The following is a 25,318-nucleotide window of genomic DNA, read 5'->3' as shown; positions in this document are numbered from 1 at the left end:
GGGGGACTGATGAGTTTCTACATACAGCATATCATTTTTCATGTGTTAGCTCTTGATGTGTAGACACAGCAGCAGCCTGCATGGGGTGAGCAGGCCCTAGTGAGTATGCTGTGCAACAGGGGAAGGACAGCAATTGTCTCTGGTCAAACATTCCCTTACTCCAGCTTCAATGATGTTTTGGGGAACAGAGTCCTAAGCACCGGCATGACACATCTGCACTTGCTATTGCTACCACTGGTATCACTTGGGTTACTTTAGAAGTAGAACGGCTTGCAAGATTGCATTTCAACTTCCTCACCTTCTAGAAATATTTTCATTAAGTGATAAAAAGGCTGGTTTGTGTTTTTTTTGGGGGGTGTTTTTGTTTATTTGTTGGTTGGTTTTGTTGATGTTTTTTCAGTTAGGCAGGTAGAGGCTTCTGCTGCTCTTTCAGAATAGAGTTACTGGAGAAAAATACGACATTTCTACAGCCTCCAGAATTACTGCACATTACCAAAACCTCCAGAAAACAGGTACTATAAGTTACTTAAGTTTCTATAGGCTGTTTGTGATTCCCTGTACATTAAAACTCTCAACTACAAAGATGAATGGAGAGGGTAAATAGGCATCTCTAAGCCATTAGGAACAAAAGTGTTCAGGGAATTTTTAAAAGCAGAAAGAGCAGTCAGAGGCCAAGGTCCCTTTGGGTAGTTAAACAATCCGTTCCCACTCATGACAATGCCCTTCCTACTTACTGAAATAAAGCAATTCTGTTATCAAGGTGACACCACAAAGTCTGCCTTGGTTCAGGACAGCACCGTGTGTGATAGACACTTCAGAAACATTCAGAAAGTGCCAGCAACAGCCCTCCCATGAACCCGCTGTTGTAAATCACTGCTGTCAATAAATCTGGTTTCTCTTAATTGTTTGGGTTTCTCTTGGAAACAAATATTTACCAGCTTCTGGCTTGCACAGTCTTCTAAAGGTCACAGATGTTAGCTCCAAGGGGAGCCAAACTGTTCAACCTTAAACTATTTAACAGTGGCTTCCTGTGCAAGCCTGTGCTGCCATAAAAGCAGGAATTACTATGGGACTTACGTGTAAGGATGAAGGAGTAAACTTCTCCTCCTCCTGGCCCATTTCAGCATGTTATTTTTAAAAGCTTATATATTCAGTGATTGAAAAAGCCACCTTCATTCTGCCTGTCCTTTTGGATAGGGTTGATGTGTTGCATGCTAATAGAGTCTGCTGGGAAGTTAGAATTACTTTCTCATATAACAAGCCTAGATGCAGGGTAGAGAAAAGGATTTTAATCGGACTGCTATTAGTGACAAAAGTTTGCATCAAGAAGAAAAAAAAAAAAACATCCAGGTTTTCCAAACCCTTGGGACCTTCTATGTATGTCCATTCCACAACTATATGTAGTAACCTGTAGCTCCTGAAAAGCTTCTCATCTTGGCTGCTGGCCTCATCTCAACTTCCTAAGATTATTACAAAGATAAGAAACACCTCCCATCAGTTATTTCTTACATCTACCTTTCATTTCATCATGACCAAAAACCCAACAAAGGGAATTGCTGGGGAAGCTATTACCAAATTTTGTGTCCTGACCCTTTTCATGCTGTTCATTTAAATCATAAAAATTATGTAATTTCTAATGACACCAGTCACCTGCATGCTCATCTGAACTACTTGGTCTGCAGAGCTAGATCCTCACCCTGCTTCTAAGGATGATTTGAGGCCTAAGTTTCAAACTTTTAGTTCTTTCTCCTTTCCCTTTTCCATCTTGCTTTGATTTTGGTCTTCAGAAAGAAGGCATCAGAGAAAGTGAAGCTTCACATGACTGAGAGCTACATAATTTCTAATGCCAGTTCTCCTGACCAAGATCATTCAGCTCTTCCCTGGGTTCAGCAAGAACCAACTCATCTTTTTTTAAGAGCTATTATTTTTGTCATCTGACCTAGAATTACAGATTCACAGATTTCTCTAGGTTGGAAGAGACCTCAAGATCATCGAGTCCAACCTCCGACCTAACACTAAGTACTCCACTAAACCATATCCCTAAGCTCTACATCTAAACGTCTTTTAAAGACCTCCAGGGATGGTGACTCAACCACCTCCCTGGGCAGCCCGTTCCAATGCTTAATAACCCTTTCGGTAAAGAAGTACTTCCTAACATCCAACCTAAAACTCCCCTGTCGCAACTTTAGCCCATTCCCCCTCGTCCTGTCACTAGGCACGTGGGAGAATAGACCAACCCCCACCTCTCTACAGCCTCCTTTCAGGTAACTGTAGAGAGCGATGAGGTCGCCCCTGAGCCTCCTCTTCTCCAGGCTGAACAAGCCCAGCTCCCTCAGCCGCTCCTCGTAAGACTTGTTCTCCAGACCCCTCACAAGCTTGGTCGCTCTTCTCTGGACTCGCTCGAGCACGTCCATGTCCTTCCTGTAGCGAGGGGCCCAAAACTGAACACAGTACTCGAGGTGCGGCCTCACCAGAGCCGAGTACAGGGGCACAATCACTTCCCTCGACCTGCTGGCCACACTGTTTCTTATACAGGCCAGGATGCCGTTGGCCTTCTTGGCCACCTGAGCACACTGCTGGCTCATATTCAGCCGACTATCCACCAATACTCCCAGGTCCTTCTCGGCCAGGCAGCTTTCCAGCCACTCATCTCCCAGCCTGTAGCTCTGCTTGGGGTTGTTGCAGCCCAGGTGCAGGACCCGGCACTTGGCCTTGTTGAACTTCATGCAGTTGACCTCAGCCCATCGCTCCAGCCTATCCAGATCCTCCTGCAGAGCCTTCCTGCCCTCGAGCAGATCGACACACGCACTTAGCTTGGTGTCATCTGCAAACTTACTGAGGGTGCACTGGACGCCCTCATCCAGATCATCAATAAAGATATTAAAGAGGACCGGCCCCAGTACCGAGCCCTGGGGGACTCCACTAGTGACCGGCCTCCAACCAGATTTGACTCCATTCACCACAACTCTCTGGGCCCGGCCATCCAGCCAGTTTCTAACCCAGCGAAGCATACGCCAGTCCAAGCCCCGAGCAGCCAGTTTCTTGAGGAGAATGTTGTGGGGAACGGTGTCAAAAGCCTTACTGAGGTCAAGGTAGACCACGTCCACAGCCTTTCCCTCATCCACCAAGCGCGTCACTTGGTCATAGAAGGAGATCAGGTTCGTCAAGCAGGACCTGCCTTTCATAAACCCATGCTGACTGGGCCTGATCGCCTGCTTGCCCTGCAAGTGCCGCGTGATGACCCTCAAGATAATCTGCTCCATGAGCTTCCCCGGCACTGAGGTCAAACTGACAGGCCTATAGTTCCCCGGGTCTGCCCTCCGGCCCTTCTTATAGATGGGCGTCACATTGGCTAGCCGCCAGTCAACCGGGACCTCCCCCGATAGCCAGGACTGCCGATAAATGATGGAAAGCGGCTCGGCCAGCTCCTCCGCCAGTTCTCTCAGTACCCTTGGGTGGATCCCATCCGGCCCCATCGACTTGCGCACATCCAAGCTCCGTAGTAGGTCGCCAACCATTTCCTCATGGATAGCGAAGGCCACATCCTGCTCCCCATCCCCTTCCACCAGCTCAGGGCACTGGGTGTCCGGAGAACAACCGGTATTGCCGCTAAAGACTGAGGCAAAGGCGGCATTAAGCACCTCAGAAGAATCACAAGAGACCAAAGCCTTCACTTAAGAACTGCTTGCATGCAAGTTAACCATGCCTCAGGGAATGTAAGGTTTGCTTTCTCACCCCCAGCATGGAAATTTATAGGATTGACAAAATTTTCTAATTTGATTGCTCAGTGTTACGTTTGCTGCACAGGTATCACTCTTAATATCACACATACATGTTATATTTATGCGGGCCCCTAATACCAGCTTTAAATTAGGAAACAGTTGCTAACAGCAAGGGTAATGAAATGCTAGAATAGGCTGTCTAGGGAGGTGGTAGGGTTGCTATCATGAATAGGTCCTTAAAATATGCTGTAACAAGTATACCTGGAGTTACGCAACTGTAGTTGTTTGGGCTTGGAGGCAAAGATATGGATTGGATGGTCTTTTGAGTCCCTCTGAGGGCTGTAGTCTAAGATTTTTGCTAATGATAGACCTTAAATCATGGAATCATCTGAACTATGAGGAGTGGTTATTAACAGGCCTTGGTGATTCACACAAGTGATTTTCTAAACAGATATGCTTTTCTCAAAAACAAAAGCCTTAAACAGGAAAAAGTTTGGGATGCATGCTGAGGTGTGATGTTTTAGAGACACCATAATTGCTCCATGTGAAAAATTTAGTGAGCATGTCAGTAAGCTGAAAATGTACAGGACAAAAGGTATCTGTCTGAAAGCACCACCTCTCTGCACAGGGAGAGCCATTGAAAGGTCACTGCCCAACATCACTGCTGCTTAAAAAGCTGCTCCCCGGGGATGTCACAACTTGAGCACTTCTGCTGAGATCAACCTGTAAAGAACGTGTTTCTGATAGCTGACCGGAGTAGTACGGAAATGAACTTCACCGTGGCTGAAGTCAGATTTCTTTCTTTTTTCCGGCCTCACGTACAGAAAAAAACATGGGTATTTTTCTATCATAGTTGATTTTTTTTAGAGTAAAAGTAGTACTTGTTCTGGATGACAGGAATTTGCATTTCTGGATGTCACTTTCTTTCTGTTGTTTTTCCTTAAGAGAAGTATGTAAAATATCAGTAAGCCAAAAAAAAAAAAAAAAAAAGCCAGTAACAATGGCCACATTCTCCTATCTGACTCATTCTGTCCCAAACCAAATAGGTACAGGTGCAGGGGAGAGATGCCTCGCAGAGCTGTAAGCTGATCTTGTTAAAGATTTGCTCCGCAATGCAACACCAGCGTGCATGCTAGGACAAACTGAGGACACAACGAGCCAAATTCTTTAGGAATAATGCCTCTGCATTGACGTACCAGTGTGTTTCCTGAAATAATAGTGCCATCCTGCAATGCAAAATTATTCTCCAGTGTGCCAGTTCACTTGATTCTCAACCAAGCCAGAACGACCTTGCAGTGGAAAAGCTGAAGCAATAAGCTTCTCCATGGGTGCAGGGAGTTCCTTCAGGGTGCTGGGCTGGACAGAGTGGTGGTGGGAGAGGCCAGGCTTGCAGAGCCTTGCTTCTGCTGAAGCAGAAAGCAGGAATTCAAGCACGGAAAAACCACCAAAGGGAAGGCAGCGTCTGCTGCTCCCCAAGGTGCCCTGTGTGTCCATGTAGGCTGTCCAATCCCTGTGGGACACATTGTGCTGACCTAGAGCACCACCATTAGTTCGGCTGCATCTTGTCCCAGGGCTGAGCTGTCCTGACTGGCTGAGTTTGGTGCTGGTCTGAGGGACCCATGTTTCTTGGTACTGCTTAATTAGAGCTCAGGCATCCAGCGCTGCAGCCCTTCATGGGAGGCTGTGCTACCGTGCTCCACATGGGCCCAGGCCTCCCTCCCTGCTGCCACTCCAGTGGGATGGGGCTTGGGAGGCTGCGGTGCCACCTGATTCCTTTCTGGATCATGCTCTTCCTGGGGCTCCTCCAGAGCCCAGGCTCTGCTGCAGCCTTCGGCCAGGTGATGAGCTATGGTGAGCCACGTGCTTCGTAGATGAGGGAACAAGGCTTGCCCTCCTACAGGGTGGAGAGTGCTGTTCGTCTTCTTTACTCCCCAGAGATAGCAGCAGCAGACACTGTTCTGAGCATTTCTCTCTTCAAAGTCTTCAGTCAGAAGCAACTGCCGGTGCAAACCACCATGGCTTCAGCAACTCACGTGATGTGATGCCACGCTAAATTGGTAGGTGACCTGGCCCTTGTTTTTAGCCAGCAACAGGACTGTAGCACATTTTTCACTTGCCTTGCTGGACAAGCAATGTAGGTGAAGTACTTTCTTCTCTAGGGCTAGAGATGAGCATGGATGTCCCATTTGTGTCACAACGACTATATGAATTTCACTCTGTCTGAATTTTCTCAACCGTGTGGTACCATCCAGTGTCATTTCCCTGACCTCCAGCTCTCAGAGACAGAACAGTCAGCAGCATTTTATTGGAGAAAAAGTCAAAGCAGGGAACTAAGACACGGCCTCATTCGGAGACATTAGTGCCTGAGTCATTGGGATGTCATTCAGGCGTGAGGACAGCCTGTGAAGGCTTTCAGATCACATGCGTGCATGACATTTAGAAGAGGTGGGTGACCTCATGGGAGATTATCTGAGATCTAAACTGGCCATAGAAAGTGGCATTGGAGGCTTTCATTTATCCTCACTAACCTTCAGCAATAAAAAAGGAGGATGAGTGCACGGATGTGCATGCAGGAAGTATGTGAGAAGCGCTGAGAACATTGTGAAAGCCAGAGGACTGGCAAACCATACCCCAGCTCCAGTGACACATGGCTGTCATGGGAAGAGAGGAGAAGGGCACTATGTGTTTCACGGAGCAGAGCGTTTTATTTGAAACTTTTTTCTTGTACATTTGCTACATGACTGTGCAGTAAAACAAGAAATTATGCTCCTTTCCTGGTTTACGCGGGAAACCATGAGTTTGGATATTCTTCTGACCATAATTCTAGATATGGCCACCAGGTCAGGCCAACCTTGGGAGCAACCGTGAGGCCAACCAGCAAAACTGAAAAGTAGAGTATGAATTATTCATTCCCCCCAACTTCTTCCACTGCTCACCCTGTATCTCCAAATCAGCACCTCATCAAACACCAGGCTGTTGGTAGGGGGCAAGGAGCAATGTAGTTTCCCTGGGTTCAGTAATAATAAGGATCCAAAGGGCCACAAGATGTCTCCTCAAGTCTATGGCCTTCCTCTAATTATTCATCTATCCTGTGTCAGGCCAGCAAATACCTTTCTCCAGACTTCCTGCCCTGCTCTGGTGTTCCTGCTGAACTACAAGTTAGAAAAAGTGAACAGCAAGAAAGAAGTGGTATGGGATCTTGGTAGCCCTGAAATCACTCTTAGTCCCCAGCCTGTTTCTCTAGGCAGTAACCTATGTCCTCTTGTGCCTCTCATCCACTGCTTTCTCAATCTCAGTCTCTCCAATTCCATCTCTCTTGTGAGTTCTCCCCCTGCACTTGATGAGTCCATCTGCTCATCAGGTCCAAGCAAGTATGTGAATCCTGCTCAAACTCATCCCACATGGTCAACACCTCTGCTCTGAGAAGGACAGAAAAGGCTGTGTGCTGCATCATTACAACGTCCAGTTCAACCATATGCTGACTTCTGCATTTCTACTCAGGTCAGGGCTTGCATTATTAGTCTCCTGATGGGAGATCTGTTAAGACCCATTCTGACCCTGTAAATGATCAGCTAAGAAAATTATAAGTATTAGATGAAAATGAAGAACTACTATATTAGATGAAGAATACTCTCAATAGAAAATATAGCTGTACCTGTAAGAAAAATTACTAAGAATGACACATCTGTAAGGAACACAAAAGTAAAAGCAACAGTAGAAAAGTGCTCAGTTCTCCCAAGCTCCAGGTACATGTGATAGACAGTAGTCATTCATCCCCCTGATGAAATCCCATGTAGATACATTACAGTATGGTGGGTTTCACAGGGTAAATGATGGGATCCCATGGCAACTCCACCCTCAGTGAAAGGGTTTAGATTGCTCCCAGATATGGGGCCACCTATAATAGATATTTCCAACTTTGTTAAAGGAGTGGCATGATGTTTTTGGACATTTATTTTATCTTAAAAATATATAAATATAAAAAATATATATATATAAAAAAAAGGTTTTGTCTTAAACTACTATTAAATTGAATTTCAGTTTCAATAAAAATACAGCAAAGGGTTCAGTAACCTTTCCAGATAAAATCAAATATAATTAATTACCAGACCACATTTACCAACCACCGGCGTGTATGAAATCCACCATTCAGGGCCAGAATATTGCCACTTCATTATTACATTGCTGGGTATAAGACTTGCACTTAGTCACAAGTCTTCTGTATCTTTGAAAACATCTACTTCATAATTACTGCACAGTAGCATAGTGGGAAGTGAGTATAACATCTGAACAGGCCTGTTTATTTTATAAATGACTTTAGTCTGCTTCCAAGGACTCAGAAAAACTGAATTTTACCAGATTTAACTAATCTTACATCCAACCATTACTTTTTTCTCTCAGGAAAACTATTGGAGTAAAGTAATGAACAAAGCTGCAGTACTTTTTGAGGGCTGAAAAACTGGTATTAGTGGGAGTTTCCTTCATAGTTATTAATGCATCAGTAGTACTAGGCAGCTCATAAACCAAAAAAAGGATTTTTTGTTATTTATTTATTTATTTGCCAAGCACACAATTTAATCTGCTTCACCTATAAAGCTAAAACTCATTCAAATGAAATGTGCATACGTTAGGGAAACCTGGATTTAGTCAGATGAGCAAAAGAAATTTGTTTCAACATGTTGGCCCTAAAACTATTATCAAGAAAAATACAACTACTTTCCTCAGACAGCTCTCTCTGATTCCCTTCTCTCAACAACATCAATTTTTTATAATACAAAATGGCCAAAGTGCAGGATTTTTATTACATATTCCCATAAATAATTCACTGACAACATGGAACAAGAGATAAATGAAAGAGCCATCCTTACCACTGACGTGATCACACTGAGCACAGTCCCGGTAAGATGCCACTGAACTCAGTGAACTGTGTCTCAGGGCTTTGATTTTGGGAGTTCACTTCCACAAACACCGTTGCCTGTAGCTACAGATGTTTTACTGGTAGATCCCATTGTGAGAATATCCTCTCAGCATTTAGATGGGCCTCCCCATTTCTGTATTTTGTCCAGGTGTGGCCTTTAGTCCTTCATTAGTTGGTGCTTCTGCCTGGGAGTCAGCTCCCTGTCATGTGCTTGTAAATGGATGAGTAGAGCGGGGCCTTCCTTTTGCTACTAAATATAATAGCTTATACCACCAGAGAAATACAAAACCATTCTATAATTCAAGAATGCATAAAGCAGAGCCTCCTGAGTTTTAAGGCAAGCAGCACTATTTGTTTTAGAAATACAGAAGCATTATCATCTTTTAATTGGAAATCATTAAACTAGAGTCATCACTTGAATTATATTCAAACTCGTCAAAATTTTCCGGGTAGCAGTAATCGCTACTTTTTCTCTACCTTTATCTTTACCACTAAGTTAAATGTGTTTGGATTTTTCTGTGCAGATGATCAGAGGAAACATTAGAGCACATTTTTGCTCAGTGACCAACGACTGAAAGTGTCTTCCATGTGCTGAGGTTGTGATGTCTCATACTAAATCCTTTTCTGGAGGCACAGCAATAACTACTTCTGTTTTTCTAAGAGAACTTATCTCCACCATGTTATTGAATAGTCTGTCAGACAAATATATTTGGTTAGATTAAAGAAGTCCCTCTTTCAGAATTTGTAAACAAACAAACAAACACAAATTACAGTGCAGAGAACCAGATAGAAAGTTAGCAAAGGAAACTCCTCCTCCACTGTACATGAACTGAGCTTAGTGATGCCAGGGCAATACTATCCCTTTGATTTACTGCTATGCCAGCACCATGCAGAGAACAGAGCAAAGGGATGATATTTAAATCTCATAAAGTATGTTAGGGGATTTCGGGTGGAGGGGAGTTTCTCTCTGTGGTTCATTTATGATAAATGTCTATTTTGCTGCAGCCATTTCTCTATCTTCACTGTCTAGAGGTGGTCGTGTATCATTTCATTAGTGAGGTGTCAGATAGCTCTTAGTGAGTTTGGTTCACACCCACGAAGGCTGATGTGTAACCAGATGAAATAGGTATGATTTTAGCAAGATCTGTTATGTATTTTTGTACTCATCCTGCACTGTAAAACCTCAATCTTTTCTTAAATCTGTGACAAAATCTAACGTTTGGGGTGCAAAATTTTGCATGCCAGAAGAATGCAGAGTTAATGGGACATCTTTCACTGGTCTGTGTATGTGTGTATGCCCCGCAGTCAGACCCTTACATAAGATTTAGATGAAAAGTAACAGAACTAGCACATGCTGGTTCAGACCATTTGTTATCACTGTACTAGCTAAGATATGGAGATCCTTCATGAGCTCTTTTTGTGTTATTTTTCTTTCTTTCTTTCGTTCTCTTTCTTTCTTTCTTTCTTTCTTTTCTTTCTTTTTCTTTCTTTCCTTCTCTTTTCTCCCTCCCTCCCTCCCTCCCTCCCTCCCTCCCTCCCTTCCTTCCTTCCTTCCTTCCTTCCTTTCTTTTTCCTGACACTTAGTTTCTGACTCTATGCTTTAATAAAGATTCATTGCAGTGCTAAGACATAACTTGGGGTCTTTGTGTGGGAATCTCACTGATCCCCTGTGCCCCATAGTTTTCAACTTCAAGACAGTTTAAAATTATATATATATTGAAATTTCATTTAAAATACAAATCAAGCTAAGAAGATTATTATCATTATTATTATTATTGCCATTAAGATGTTTCTATGGTCACCAGTGGTACTACTCCACTTTGGAGGAAGAAGTTGAAATATGGCAAAAGATGCACACTTCTGTGTCAGGGATAGATATTTTCTTTTACTTATTCAGATGCAATGACTTACACAGGAGTATCTGAATCTTTACAGTCCTGTAGGTTTTATAGGTCATCCTACAAGAAGATAGGCAATCTTCTACAAAAGCAATTATGAAACAGGGCTTGTTCACTTCCTGAGTGGAACAGGATTTCCCTTGCTGTGGTCTCTGACCACATGCGATGTGGGTCTAGCCTTTGAACCATGGAGAGGGCAGGGCTAACGGGACATCTCCCACTCATCCTTGTGTAGTGCACTACTAACATACAGAAGAAAGCAATAGGCATCTGCTAAATAAAGGACAATTCAAGGACAATGATAAAAAAACCCTTTTGTATGGGAAAGAAAATTCAGAGTGGATTGAGTCAGTAGGACTAAACAGTTACTCAGTTTATTTTATTTTATTTAATGGGGCTTCCCCATCGCTCCCAATTCTCCCCATGCCCTGCAATTTCAGTTATGAATGTTCCTAGTTGTGAAAGGAGGGGGAAAACGTGGCTTTACCTTTCTGCAGTTCTCTGAAGTATTTTTAAAGTGAGTAAGGAATAATAAAAGCCGAGTCCCTGACTCATCTCGCCTTCAACATGCTTTTGGCTCAAAGGATTGTGTTTTCTGCTCTTTTTATCACTTCCATATTGGCAGGAACAATGCAGTCCAATATCAGTGACTGATAGTGCAGTGTGTGGGAAAATTGTTCATTTTTGATTGAATAGACATGTTAATCTCATCAGTATGTAAATGAAAGGTGCTCCTGAGGCATTCTGCCTCTTGACACTTTCACTTCAACCTGTCTTTTGGGGATGTTCGCCTCCAAGGAATGCATTTAGAGAAATCAGCCATAAGCATATAAGGATGAAGCAGGATACTAAGCAATGTTGGTAGCACATATTGAAAGTAAAAAATACAAGAATGTCCTTTGAACTAAGCTGCAGTGAGTAAGACTCCTTTCTAATTTCCTGTACAAAGCCATGCAAGTATGTGTAATAACTTAAAATATAAAAATATTGCCAGTCAGTATTTGTACTTTGTCAGGTAGCAGACAAGAATTAAATGGATGTCATTGTTAGCAACATTCAACTTGAAACCTGTTTTCTAACCAGAATAATCTTCTTTATTTTAACTAAATAAACAAGAGCCAGGCAGAGAGTTTCAGAGCACGTAGAATATTTTCGATCAGTGGTAGAAGAATATTATTACAAAACAGCTCCTCTCATCCCTTCACAGTAAACAACACAAGAGAGACCAAGGAGACACAGTGTATTAAATTTCTCTGACAATAAGATTTCATTTCCAAAAATAGAATCTGCATTGAACAGTCTTCATTTATGTACAGTTCCATATAAAACAAGTGTCAGGGACTATTCATAATATGTTGGTGTGATCATACATGATTTTCACTTAGCATCAGTATTTCAATGTCCCCCTTTTATTTGTGCTTTTGAAAATAGTGATCCTTGAGCCTGCATTCATGAGCATGTTCCTTCAAGGCTGGTTGACCTGTTTATTTGTATAAAGGTTGCAGGTTTTTTGTCAGCCAGTTCACATCGTGTACCTTTATTGTACAATGTAAGGGTGAAGCATAAATATCAGAACATCAGCACATTTTTAAATTCCCAGGAAAAAGAAATACTTCGGCTCTGCCATGAGAGAAGAATTTAACTAGACTCACTATAAAGACCACCCCTTTTAATATTTTATCTTCCTATTACACAGGATTCATGATTCCCATTCTAAAACCAGGAATACAAAACTAGAAATCAGACATTACATTCCTCACTCATTCTGCATTTTGTGAAATCATTTTTAAACTCTTTTTTTCCATGTTGATTTTTTTTTTCAAAAGGAAGGAAACCAAATTAATTGGAAATAACAATTTTTTTTAAAAAAAGTGTTTATTCCACCTTTTTTCAAACTTCTAATTACACTATTCCCTGTTCTCAGATTAAAATCATTCCTGAATATATACACATTCAGTATTAGTTACTGCATTCTGTTTTATTTCGTCAGTGCTTTTCTATATCAAACAAAATGGACAAGAAGAAAATGTTGACATAAATGTACAAAGAAGATGCTTCCTATGGGGTATTGCAGAGTTAGGAAGTTCATAGTCTTCATACAAATATATAAAACATTTCAGACGATCTCCATTCATTGCAATCTGTTCAGTTTCTCTTGTCAGACCTGTGTGACAAATACAAGACCAGAAATTAATAATTTATCAGGGTACTAACAGATGTTTTGAGAGAATGCAGAGAAGTACCCGTAAGTTGTGAGGGGGTGTGTATTCCCAGCACCTGCAATTTTGCTTTCACTGAGTGTACTTGTTTACACCTGAGCTTGGGGAATACGGAGTGGGCGTGAAACAAATCGTTTTGATCCACTAGCTTTTTCCACCCACTCTCCAAATCTCCATCTGATGAAACTTCATGACTCTCTTAAGAGCTCATGATCTCTTTGCAGAGTAATGTTTTGTCCTCAGTACAGGGTATCTGCCACTCCTGCCCCATCCTATTTCCTTGCTGCCCCCAGCTGCCTGGTGGGCCATGGGGGGCTCCTGGGCTCCTCCAGCTCCAGCCCCAGCCCCAGCCCTACATCAACCCTGGGAGGCCCCTGCACTGCTTCTGCAAGCGCAGGCAGCAAATCCTGCAGCACGGCACAGCAGGATTTAGGATTTAGTAGGGACGCATCAGCTGGTTAGAAATCAAAGCAGTATTTACTTTTACCAGTGGCACATGTAAATATTTAAGATGCATATAAATATATATATATTTTTTCAACTGCATTGATTATCCTCTTCCCTTGCTTTCTCTGTTCTGTCCATTTGACCCCTGAGTGGTAGCAAGTCTCCTTCTTTGTCTCCTTTCCAAACTGGACAGTTGCAGGGTTTTTCAACCTGTTTTCTTATGGAAGTTATCTGTCCCTATAACTATTTTTGTCACATCTTCAATCCTCCCCTCCTTCTGCTTTAATTTCCAGGAGTTGCCAGCACTGAACACAGTATTCTGGATGTGGCAGCACAGTATTTTCTGTCCTGATTTTATATATCCTATCAGTGTTCATTTATTTACTTATGTGAAGCAACATAGGGGGGTGTTTAGCTGCTGTCTGGAGAATGAGCAATTTCCATTGACCTGTCTGCAGTGACTCTTCCCTATGTTGCCACAGCTAATCTGAAACCCAGCATAGGGTCTATTCCTGTTCTCTTTGAAGTTAAGAGGTATCAGTGGTTGCTGTTGATATCGGTGGTTCCAGATGGTTCAATACTGAGGAAAAGAGGTTTTGAAAGTAACTTCCAAAAGTTCAAGACATTACCTTTCACAGGGTATACGTTTAATTAGATAGGATGTAAATATTTGGGGTGAAAGATTCTCTCTAATTTCTCATAAATTTTCTTGAACTCATGAACCTGTATGCTCAGAAAATAAAGAAAAAGTCATAGGGCAGTGAAAAATTACAACCTTCTATATTTGATGATGTGTTATATAAACTGGAGTTTTGCTGCTCCTGAGCATGCTGGGGGTGCACACATTTGATCAAATATTGGAGGGACATTCAAAAGGCTGGGACTTATAAGCTTTGATAAGAAACAGTTCACTGGAGAAAAGAGGTGCTCGTCAGAAAAACACTGCATGGCTTATTCGAACTCCTTGAAAGTGTTGGTGACTTTTGAATAAAGAAGTTAAAAGTTAAATAACTGGGCTTGAGAAAAGTGAGGGGGTGTCGATGTCCTAAGGAAGGAGGTCAAAAAACAGCACAGTGCTACTGGCACACTCCTGCCATTAGCAATCAAACTTAATCATCTCTTAACCTGACTCAGTGAGGCAATGTGCTAGTCTGCTTCAGCTGAAATTTCCTTCCAATCAGGTAATTTTATGTACTTATTCTTCAGATCTCAAAACCAAAATCAAACCTTAGAGCTGTATTTGATGGCTCCCCGGGATATGCACGCACGTGTAATCCCGTCCTGTATAATTACCGCCTGCCTACACACGTTCTCCTTGCGTTTCAATCCAGTATTCTCTTTCTCTTTCAAACTGTGCTGTGCCTGTTCCTGAATAACACAAGGTGACTGTTTTGCAGTGGTGGGTGGATAAAACATTACTAGCTATGATTAAACACAAGCACTCGAGCCTGGGCTCAGAATAGAGGGTATCTATTAGTGCCGGTGTGCACAGCGCAGCAGGCACCCTGAAGCATAATTGGGCACTCGGTTTCACAAGGGTTTCCTGATCCTTCCACCAAAAGAGGCCAATGCCATGCTCTGTCTCTAAATATATTGTGGGCAGGTTCATGGAGTGAGTGACAGCTGTAACTCAGCATTCTCTTTTATGGGGTTATGACATTTGTTACACCATTCCAGCAGATTCATTGCCTCAGATGACAAGGCTGTGTTTCCTGCAGGTGATAACCTGTAGGAGACGTGTGCCCTGCACAGGAGAGCACCACGCTCATCTTCCCCTACCTTGCTCTCCAAGTAGTTCAGCCTTTCCTGAGCTTATAACACCAACTGTTCTGTGCCATGCACACCAAGGCACCAAACCCAAGCGATTTTGGGTATGAAGACAATAGAGATGGACATTCCTCAGAGGTGCCCACAGACAGGACAGGATATAACAGGCACAAACTGAAATAGAGGGAATTTAATGTGAACAGGAAAATAATTATTTTTTGTTTTAACTGTAAGAGTGCGCAGGCACTGGAGCAGGTTGCCCTGAGAGGCTGGGTAGTCTTCACCCTTGGAGAAACCCAGCACCTGATGGGACACAGCTTGGAGCAGCCTGCTGGAGCTGCCACGGCTCTGAGCAGGGGCTGCACTGGGTGATCTCTGCCCTCAGCTGGTCTGTGAGTCTGGGCAGAGCCTCTGCTGGTCCCAGGAGAACTTGTCCTCTGCTTGCAAGGGTCAGGATGGTTTTGTGATCAAGGTGCAAGGTCCCTGTTTGCCCCTGCTTCTCTGTTGGCCTGCCAGTGCTAACAGACTGAAACAAAAATGTGTTAAGTGCCATATTACTGAGTAGGGTTAACAAGCCAAGTAATCTGGCTACTTAAATTACTTTTAGCCTCAGGCTCCATTACATCAAATACTCCCTTTTCCCTCCCCAGTTTTCAATTTTTTCTTTTCTTTTCTTTTCTTTTCTTTTCTTTTCTTTTCTTTTCTTTTCTTTTCTTTTCTTTTCTTTTCTTTTCTTTTCTTTTCTTTTCTTTTCTTTTCTTTTCTTTTCTTTTCTTTTCTTTTCTTTTCTTTTCTTTTCTTTTCTTTTCTTTTCTTTTCTTTTCTTTTCTTTTCTTTTCTTTTCTTTTCTTTTCTTTTCTTTTCTTTTCTTTTCTTTTCTTTTCTTTTCTTTTCTTTTCTTTTCTTTTCTTTTCTTTTCTTTTCTTTTCTTTTCTTTTCTTTTCTTTTCTCATGGCTCACAGACATTTGACACCCACCTCCTGATGAACTCAGCATCATTTAATACTTTTTTGACCTCAAGCCTTAAGGTTCCCAGCTGGCACAATATCCCATCCAGCTGAACAAGAACCTCTCTTCTTCCCCCTCCCATGGCACAGAACTCTCACTAGGCATTGGATCCCCCAAAAAGGCCCAATGTCTCTGCCTCAGAGCTCAGGTGCTGAGGAAAATCAAGCCCACTGTTCTCAAATTTTGTCTGAAGCACACTGCTGGCAAGCATTGCTATTTTAACATCTGCTAATAATATTATCTTTCTCTCAGGTGTACTTCCCGCTCTCTGGTTGCTTATAATTGCCACCTGAACTCCCTTGGCAGTCAGTGGACCCTCTATTATCTCCCCGTGATGTTCCAATCCACTCAGACCTCCCTCTGGCCAGCTACAATTCTCTCTCTCCCGGCTCCCAAAGGCATGTTATTTTTAGAGTTCAAACTCCTCCAGAGATCAATGGGAGTCTGTAAACTCAAAAATAGGTTGCTTATGGTACATTAATAATCCTCACAGTTATGTTCCCTGGTTATTCTTTCAGCCGCTGCAGCTTATCTATCAGTGCCTCTCTTGCCACTCCAATCAACCTTATTCTACTGAACAACACTCTGCCATTTAAAGAAAACAGAAAAGCATGTACTTGACAGCAAATGCAAGCTTAAATGTTGTAGTGATTAAGGACAGACTTAAGCACAGGCTTAGGAGCTTTCTTGAATCATGGAATGAGGCTTTTTTTTTCAGCCCTCGAGACTTTCTTCATTCCCATTTTGACAATCTGCAGGGCTCTGACTGTAGTCAATGAGATGCCAGCGCTAGCCTCTGTGGCAAAAAAGGCTGGGTCCCAGCATTTTCCAACCATGGGAAAATGTGTTACTATTTTTATGTAAGAAATCATTTAATTTATGTGTTGTTCAACATAGATGCAGCTTGAAAACAAATATCTAAATAAATTAATGAATTTTAAAATCTCATTTTTTTTCCAAAGGCATAGTTTTTCATGTTGCATCTCTTTTTTTTTTCCCCCTGAAAATGTACCCAAACTAGTTAACTCCAAACAAATGAAAGATTTCCTCTAAAAAAAAAGCACCAGTAATTCCAAACTATCAGTATTTTCCGTCCTTCTAAAACTTGCTAGCTGAAAGTAGAAGAAACAAGAAATGAACTCAGATTTTGGCTGTATCTCCATATATGCAATAAAATGACCATGTTCAGCACTAGCATTATATAATTAAAGACTGAACATGAATCACCTGAAGGCTAAGTAAAATGTGTCTTTATCTGAACAGTTTCCAGCCCTATATGTTTAACCCTAAGATTCTGATAATGCAGCTGGTTTTATAAGAAGTTCCCTTACAAAGGAGAAAACAGACATATCCCATTAGCACTTCATAGAAAATCAGTGATTATAGCAAGTGCACAAAGGTTCAGTAAATGCCTCCTACTCAGCAAGCTTCCAAAGTGAACGACCACATGATGTTTACTCCTCACCAGAACCCATTTATAGATCTCTTACTCACCACTATCACAGTCATACATGCAATATTTAAGAAAAGACAGCAAGAAGTCTTCTATTTGGGAGAGGATGGGGGGTTACAGTGGGAGAACGGGGTCTTTTCTTTAGAATATTATTTCACCAAGCAGTGAAACGTGATTTAAAACATATAAACTCTAAAGATTATATAATCTGAAAGCATTCATTACGTACCCTGGGCTATACATGCTGTCAATAAGCATGACTACTTGGAGAAAATTTTGCACAGGAAAATTTTGATAAAAAGGATCAAAAATGTCTCTTCAAAAGAGCAAGTGGGAAATGAAGGTAACAACTTCCTATGGAGTTAGGAGACCCGGGAAAGGCTTTCATTCCCACAACTTTTAAGTGACATCTGGGCATTCCTGGTGAATAAGCACCATGGGAATGAAAAGGGTATTCATTTCAGTAAGGTAAGAAGGGGACAGAGGTCATGAACTTTTATTAGTGTGGAGCAGCGTTAGCCTAGAATTCCCAACACACCAGTCTTCAGAAGGAAAATTTTGTGAAAAGAAGGTAAATCCAGCGACATGCTTTCTCTGATTACTCTAGGGAATTAGGAATGTGAAATAAAGTTGGACTATCTTCTTTGACTCCCCAGTTCTATTACTCAGCTGATAAAAGCCTTGTCCTTCCTGAGATAGTAACCTGAAGTGCCAAGGGATCTGCTTTAATTCAACTGCCCTCACTTCCCGTCAGTGGGCACCACTTGCAAAGATCATCTTCTCCTGCGCAACTGCTCCAATATTTATATCGTGTCTGGGTCACTGTCTGTATGGACAGCGGAAGAAGCAGTAGGAAGTCAAATGTGCTCCAGGTGAACATACTTATACTGTGACGGGGCATCAGAAAGAGGGTTCGGGTTGCAAAGGGGGGGTTCATCCTTTGAATCCCTCTCAGTGGTAGCTGGTTGACTAAATTAAAAAGTCTACTTTAAATTAAAACATGTTTTGCTTTCTTGCGTGCTTTTTGCAAATTATTTCAACACATTTGTCAAGTTTCTATCAGGATAAAAGTAGTGAGTCTCACATATTCGAGCACCTCTCATACATCTCAAATATATTTTCTCTCATATAAATTTTTTCTTGATGTGCTCCTGGGCAACCAGCTCTAGCTGGCAGTGCTTGAGCAGGGGGGTCAGACCAGATGACCTTCAGAGGTCCCTTCCAACCTCTGCCATGCTGACACTGTGTGATTCTGTGAAATACTGAAAACATTAAATAGTTTCTTCCTTTTTTCTTCATCTTACGTAAAATGAAATATATTGGGAAGCAGCTAAAAAATAGAGATTCAGGTTACACACATACACACAGAGTTTCAGTACAAAGAGGGGCAGTTTTATATTTTTTTTGAGACTTATCCAACAAAGAATGTTAGACACAAGTGTTGAAATATGAAAGTCTTTTTTTTTTGTTTGTTTTTGATAATGAGCTTTTCTTATCTTTGTCATTAAAAAAATCCTGAAAGCCATATGTGCTTTCTCACACGTGTTGTTCCTCCAATTAATTTACATCTGTCTTCAGACAGTGTAGAATGGGCAGCTAAAGGCAATGTTGACCCTTTGTACTCTCTGTAGTTCAGTATGTGCACAAGGAAGCTGTAGCAGAGTATTGTGTAAGACCATGTCCAGTCAATAACAACGGACCTTTTCATTTAGGACAACAGCAAAAATAATAAATAAATAAAAGCCAAGCAAAAGCATTCCACACATTATATCTTGCTACCTACACTGACACAAAGCTTAGTCAGCAAAGAAACTTGCAAAAGAGAGAAATTCAGTGTGGTGGCTCTGAAGTGACAGCTATTGAATGGAGGTCATTCAGATCAATATGTTATGGCAGCAAATTTATCTCCTGCCAAGTAAGGAACAAATCTCTGACATATTTGAAAGCTATAAATTGGGCACTTAGCCAACATAACACAATTAAGAAGAATGGCATTGCGCTTACCTAATGGCTGCCATAACAGTTTAAGTGGTAAAAAAGACAGATTAGATAACAGTATGTGTTGGAAGCTCTTTGGAGGATTTTTGTCTCAGTGCAGTTGTATTAAACCGTGCATGGTTTCCAGGCTGTTCTCTTAGTTATTTGGAGATAGCAACTACTTGGGCACAGTGGTTGCGTTATGCAAGTGGTTCACGGAGAGCTAGTAAGCATGAACAAGAAACACAAAATCGTGAATATTTTTTATGGTGAGGTTTGTGCATGGACTCCTGGTTGAAGTCAGCTGAAGGAGCAGCTAGGCTTCTTTACCTTCTATACATCAGATATCTTTTAACTTTCTAAAGCAAACGATCAAGCACTGTGTAAGCACAGAATCCTATCAGTTCCGTCAATGACCAATATTTGCGATGAGCTGTCAGTCAATTAATCATGTAACAAAGGTAAAATCTGTGATTTTAGTTGAATACTAAGGAATCTCTCACGCTATCTTAGTCATACAAAGGATGGATTGGTTGTTCTTTGGGAACAGTTCTTATTCAGAAGGAAACAATCCATTATGAATTTTTCAGGTGGAAAATTTGTTCTTCACTAATTCAGCTGCAGGCATCTCATCTCAAGTAGACAACAGTGCAGCTGGCTCACCCAGGGTGTAACATCTTGAAGTTTTCCTCAAGTTACTTTTCTTTTTTTCTTTTTTTTTTTTTTTTCCTCAAGCCTTGATCCCTGCAATGGACTGGATAGCCAAACAGAGATGGCAGCTCTTAGAGGGTCCAAGCCAGGACAGTGTCCCACAAACCTGGAAACTGAGGTCCTTCCTCTGTCTAGGGATTTCAGTTCTCTTACTTACATGTAGAGGTTCTGAATCACACAGAAATTCTGGGCTCATCCAGATTTCTGGTATCTCCAAGTTCCCAGCCCAGCTGTGGATTTGCAGTAAGGAGCTGGGCAACCCTCCGATCCATAGGTGGAGCTGGACCCCTCAGAGCTCCTTGATTCTGTGTCCAGAATGAGGAGTTTCAGGGCAGCCACCCCACACCTGGAAAGTGCCCAGTTTGCCCTCACCTCCCAGGACATGCCCAAGAACAAAGACTGCTGAAGTCCTTGGGAAATATAAAACTGAAATATTTGTATTTTCTATGATTCTTCACTGAGTTACGCTGCTTTTCCTTTCTGTTGATTATTGGAACCAAGATGCAGACAATGCAAATTTCATATGCAGTTTCTAAAAGACCAAGGTGTAGCAACTAGTAGCAGTTTCAAAAGTGGGGAAAAAAAAAAAAAAAGGACCAGATTTCAGTCTTTCCAGTGAAAAAGAAAGAAATTCTTCCCATAACAAATGCCACTACTTCTCAACTTGTACTAATTCAGAAGGTTTAGTATTTGTATCATGTCACAGACATTATACTCTCTAGATCATGGAAATGTGCTCTGAACTTTTCTATCATTTACTCAGTTGCATCGGTCTTTTTTTTTTGTCTTTTTTTGGGGGCAGCTCTTGGCTCAGATCAGAAAGCCACCAAAAGCAATACAACATGGGCTGCTAGTTATCATCATTTAAATGAAGTAGCACCTTACTGAACACATTTTTTAGCTTAATGATTCACAACAGTAAATTTGCTGCTATAAATATGTTGGTTTTCAGGATGAAAATCAACAGTTTCTTAAAATTGGGAAAGCATATCTTGAGGTTTATCACAGCCAAACAGTTCATAGAAACTGAATTGATAAGGACTGATAATGCATAACATTTCAAAATGGTATTACAAAGAAAACATATGAGCTCTGATACAGTTTTTATTATTGCCATTTCTACCTCTGCTGTGACTTTCTCTGGAACTACCTTTCACATTCTCTCTGCACAGTTTATGTGTCTGAAAAAAAAAAAAAAAAGTGCTTGTTGCATATGTTTACATCATGTTAAATTCATTTTTTTGCTTCATTTTTTTGCTTCAATTTTATGATTTTCATTAATGTTTACCCTCTAATGTCTTTTAACCTAAAATGTCATCCCTATAAAAAGATTTTCAGACTCAATTTCAATTGCTTTGTGAGTCTATGAGGTCATTTATGATTTTTAATGGGAACCAAATACCAAGCTGTATATACTAAATACTTCGATTAACATTGTTGATGAGAAGCTGCAATAGCTCTTTCTACCTCTGTCAGTGAGAACTGTGCTGCAGTACTCACTACCTTTGAAATTAATACCTTCAGAAGGGAAAAATACAGCTTTTCCTTTGTGGCACTTTACTAAGGCCTGTTAGGTTCATGCAGGTGTGCGCCTATAATTACTATCCTTTGTAATTATAAATCAATATAGGGGGGAAATTGTTCTCTGAATGCATATTAAGCTATTTTCATCCACCTATACCACCTCTGCTTTAAAAAAGCATTTGAGTTTTCTATGTAGGATCGCTCAAGGGCTTGTTCCCCTTTAAGGTATCATCCTGATTGCACGAGCAAGTATGTCCAAACAGCCTGTTAATGAAGCCACATGACTTAAAGGGCTTAAGTAGTAAAAAATTTATAGCACTAAGATTAGAAAGGAATTTCCAGGACAGTCTAGTTTTATTTTATTTTCATTCCCCGTAATAGCAATTTGGAGTCTCAAGACAAAGCGTAACAGAGACGATGAAAGTTCGGGAATTATTGTTGTAGCAAATTTATCAGTAAGAAACTAAAGGTCTAAGAACAGAACCTGCAAAATACTTATTACCTCCTTTGAGGTGCTACAAATCCTATTGATTTCTCCAGTGATAGCCAAAACCACTTATCAGCTTTCAGGCACAGGTGAAAAACAGACAGTAGAAAAGCACCTGGGTGGTGGTGCACCATGAAAATAAAAAGAAGTTGCTAGATCCCACTAAGAAATAATAAAATAAAAATTAGAATTAAAAAAAAAATACAGACTCATAATTTTGATGCCTTCAGATTGAAGATATACACAGAAGGAGCCAGGCTAAGCACTATAAGGAATAACATAATGATTGGCAAAGTATATAAAAAGCAGCAATAAAAATCAACTACTAAAAGAAAAAGTCCAAAAAAGCAGTGCTATTTGAAACAACAGGACATCTTTTTTGTGTGTGCTGAAAATGATGAAGGCTCTGTAAGGAGGCACTCACTGATGCAATATAAAATGCACATACTGAGAGTTAATTACATGACTGGGGTTTCTCAACCAGGATGTGTCTCTGAAAGCAAAGTTTCCAGCTAGGAGAAAATGTATATGGTGGTGACTCCTCTCACTGCACAGACTCCCTACAGTCAGCTCTTGGTCACCCACCACAGAGATAACTGGGGGGAAATTCCTCACAGGTGTCTGCAGGTGAAGTACAGGAGGAGGAGGCAAGAACATAATGACTAATATTGCACTATGTAATCTGGATTAACCATGGGCAAACTATTATAAAGCTAAAAAGCAGAATTCGTGGTTTTCAAAAGTGACTAATGATTGGGGGAGGCACAGCCTTTGGGGAAGGACAGTCATGAGATAACCCACCACAAGCAATACAGCTCCAAGGAGCCAACCTCTCTCATGTCCCACGTATGGCAGCGCAAGCTGTGGGACCAAAGTCATTTTGCACTCCTCAGAACCTCGTCACCTGCTCTCATGGCATCCTCACTCACTTTGGTCATAGCTTCACCCATAATCGCTAATTCCAGCACAACCAAAAGCCCATGCTTCCCATCTATTGATTTTGCCATGGAAAGTGTTGGAAGAACTTATTCTCCTTTTTTTTTTTAGGGTGGGCAGGAAGCTGGAAATCTAATAAAACAAAGCCTCTAGTGGAAAGTGCCTGATTTAGTTTAAAAAATATATATATTCTTCAACAGGAAATTGAAAATCCTCAGACGTTCTGTGCTTTTCTTTGAAAATTCAGGCCACCTAGTTTTGCTTTGTTGTTGTTGTTGTTTTTTTGTTTAGAAAAAAGGTTGATTTGCGGGGGCTGAAATTTGGAGAAAGGTGACTGTATTTTTACTGACATTTTTATGGTTTTATAATGACTGTTCCAGTTAAATCCTTTCAGCAGTCTTATCATAGTCAAACAGTGCAATAAAAGTTTTGTAGGGATGGGTTATCAGCCTCAAGAGTATGCTGTTTCATGCCATATGAACTCTAAAATGAATAACTGTGCTGTATAGTTAAATGGTGAACAATGGTTTGAGGCACTTGCCTTAGACTTCTTTTATGCTTGCACTTCATTTGGTCCTAGCTCTCCAATCAAATATTAAAACTTTAAATTATACACAAAACTTTCTCGCTACTCTAAATGCAATGTATCATACAGCAAAATGCTGCTGCTGGAAAGGCTCTCCGATTTTACACCTGAATGCTCATGTCTTTTGTTATTGTCACACTGGCTGCCACTTAGTACCACATATAAGTTGGCGTTTTCTTCAGAGTGCATGCCCAGTGGTAAGCAACACTGCTTGGTATCTGCATGGTTTTCACATGCTGAGAAGGGTTATAAAGTCTACAACTTCCTCGTGAGGGGGAGTGGAGGGGCAGGGGACCTATTCTCCGTAATCACCAGTGATAGGACCCGCAGCAACGGTGTTAAGCTGAGGCGGGGGAAGTTTAGGCTGGACATCAGGAAGAGGTTCTTCACCGAGAGGGTGATCGCACACTGGAACAGGCTCCCCAGTGAAGCAGTCACTGCACCAAGCCTGTCTGAATTTAAGAAGCGATTGGGCTGTGCACTTAGTCATATGGTCTGAACTTTTGGGCAGACCTGTGCGGTGCCAGGAGTTGGACTTGATGATCCTTATGGGTCCCTTCCAACTCGGGATATTCTATGATTCTATGATTAGTTGTATTTTTAAATACAAATTTGTAAGCAAGAGGTAATGTATTTTTATTTTGTGGGAGTGGTAGAATCGCGGGGCAAAGGCTGTGGAAAGTGAAAAATCTGGCATGCTGTGGATTGCCATAAAGTCCTCGAGCAGATCCCCTCACTAATGGCATTTCTGAAGTGCCACTGGTCTTCGTTGCCTACTCACATCTGTGGAGTTGGTGGCTTTTTCCTTTTCAAAAAAAAATATGAGAAACTACTTAATAATAAGCACATATTAAAACAGTATTAAGTTGATAAATGACTCACACAAGCATCAGCTAATCAGTTAAGACTGAACACATAGCCTAATAGTGCTGATTTGTATTCAGAAATTAAGATATAGGTACCAAATTTTCTTTCATCTGCACTTCAGGTGTATAGTCAGGTCATTTACTTCAGAGAAATACTGGTATGTACACAAGGTGAATTGGCATTATTGCATTCACACAAAATTTTGCAGATATGAGATGGTCAGAAGAAAATTGTTTTAAGCTGTAGTCTTCAGATAACACTATATAAGGCTGTACAGGATGTTAACTCATCTGCACCAGTGAACACATAAACACGCACCCTTAGCTTCCTGACTTTTCAGTTCCTACCACACTTCAACATTGTCTGAACATTTTTATTTCATTGTTCCTCAGAATTCACATATCCTCCAGGATGCTAGTTCTGCCATTCATTTTTCATCACAGACACTTTCCATCTCTCATGGAACTTTAATGTTTGAGGGGAAAGGTCTAAGCATTAGATGTTAATTCATTAGGCTTTCAAAAGCCACATTTGAACCTTTGCATGGCAGACTTTGTCTTTCATTTGTCCCTGAAGAAAATGTGCACTTCATGCTGTTTTTAGAAAGGAATATTTCCAAGCAAACAGAAATGTTTTACAAAACAAAGTCTGATCATGTGTGTCCTGAGAGTAATTGAATTTTAGTGCCATTTGTACATACATAATTTGGGATTAAAGCTGTATGTATTTATATCATGACTGTTCATGAATTTCAAATTCCTGGGCAATGAAACTAGAAGCAAACAGCATCTTGGTGTA

General features: G+C 41.2%; 1 protein-coding gene across 5 annotated transcripts in view; it reads right to left on the bottom strand.

The window, feature by feature from the left end:
• Positions 1-11,761: 11,761 nt before the first annotated feature.
• The window catches only part of SMPX (small muscle protein X-linked), a 40,654-nt gene continuing 27,097 nt past the window's right edge, over positions 11,762-25,318 (bottom strand). For all 5 annotated transcript variants that reach the window (XM_066980877.1, XM_066980880.1, XM_066980890.1 and 2 more), the window contains exon 5: positions 11,762-12,702. The gene's annotated coding sequence lies outside the window, so the exon portion shown is untranslated. The remainder of the gene's footprint in view (positions 12,703-25,318) is intronic.

The sequence above is a fragment of the Anser cygnoides genome, chromosome 1 (genome assembly GCF_040182565.1).
Source record: "Anser cygnoides isolate HZ-2024a breed goose chromosome 1, Taihu_goose_T2T_genome, whole genome shotgun sequence".
Lineage (NCBI taxonomy): Eukaryota > Metazoa > Chordata > Aves > Anseriformes > Anatidae > Anser > Anser cygnoides.
This window is presented reverse-complemented; position numbering and strand designations above follow the sequence as displayed.